The following is a 1705-nucleotide window of genomic DNA, read 5'->3' on the forward strand; positions in this document are numbered from 1 at the left end:
ATACAAGTGAGCTATCTATGACCTTGGGGTAAGTATCTAGGGATGTCGGGCATGTAGACAATAGATGATGATAGTTTAAATGTTCTCTGTTCTCAGTTCTCACACTGTTTATTAGAAAGGTTGTAATTGTTTAACTTTGAAAGCAAGGGTACATGTTTAGATAGATAGTAAAAAGATACGGTAAACCAAAATCATAGAGGACAGAAGTAACTTCCCTTAAGTTTTATTAGGTTTTATGGGTGTCGACCATGATTTTGAAAATAACCTATCCTGAGTTTTCCTTACTTTTCAGACGTTATCAGAAGATGGCCGGAATAAGGCAATCCCTAAACATATGAGTTAGCTGAAGAATGCTTGCAAACAAATTATTTTGGTGCTAAAAATCACTACTATAGAAAAAATGAATTAATTAGCACTGATATGGTTCTAAATTCTAATTGACGTGAAAGGTTTCCATTTTTATTGTCTTATACTTTTTACTCTCACTAAACTTCTTTTGATTTCTAATTTTTGCTCTTGATTTCTTATGGTTTCAATACTTTCAGAGTAACTACATACATGCTTCTATAGGGAGAAATGTTGCAGATAAATTTAAGAATATTTTGAAAGAAATAAAATATACACAATCATCAATTGTATGGTCTCAAAAAATAAAGAACAAATTATTATAATTAGAAAAATGCTACAACTAGAGTCAAGAAAATAGCATGTAATGACTTTCTTAACTTTATAAAAATCTTACAATTAAAAACAAACCCTGCACGGGTTTAATATCTAGTTAATGATTATTTCAAAAATTAAAGTTAGTCAAGTATCAATAACATTAATCTGAATTAATTTTCTTTTATAAAAAAAAAACTGTTTTTAATACACATATTCAATCATTCTTTAATTCATTAATTGTTTACTCAATTAAAAAATTTAATAAATGCTTTATTCCTTTCCTGAAAAAAGGTTTTAATACACCTATTTAATTGTTTTTAATTACGTAAATTTTTAGTCAACTAATGAAAGACATTAAATGCTATACAATAAATGTTAGAGTAAAATACACTCACCCCCCTCAAGATTTGCAAGAATGACACTCCACCCCATTCTTTTTAAAAATCTACACTCCACCCCATTTTTTATAAAGGCAAAATTTAGTGACGAAAACAAATTTGTCACTACTAAAAACTAATTACTAATTAGTAAAAATTTAAATAAATTTAATGCATATACACTATCATACATTAATTTATGAAAATAATTTTACTGAATTAAATTTAAAAAAATCATACACTCTGTCTGTTAAGTCCACATCTCATCTATCTCCAAATCATATTTCTCACCACAAACGGCCACCACCAAGCCTTTACTCCCTTTAACACGGCTCCACTGTCCCACAATGTGAAACCACATGGCACCACCATGCCTCAAAGTTTTGTTGCGACCTGAACCCCAGAACGTGAATCGCACATCCCTAAAGCCACTTGTTCAACTACTTTTTGTGAATTTCACCCCTTTAAGTTGTGAGCGAATGCTCTGTTGGTCTAAGATATTGTTGGATTTTGTTAAAAACGATGCTCCACCGCCTCGTTGGGCTCTAATAACCTCAGATCCACTTCATATTTTCATAATTTTGTTTCTCTATTTTCTTCACCCATTTGTGTTGCTTTTTTGGCCTACAACCCAATTTTGAAAATTGGAGGTATAAAGAGATTAT

This window comes from Lotus japonicus, chromosome 6 (assembly GCF_012489685.1).
Source record: "Lotus japonicus ecotype B-129 chromosome 6, LjGifu_v1.2".
NCBI lineage: Eukaryota > Viridiplantae > Streptophyta > Magnoliopsida > Fabales > Fabaceae > Lotus > Lotus japonicus.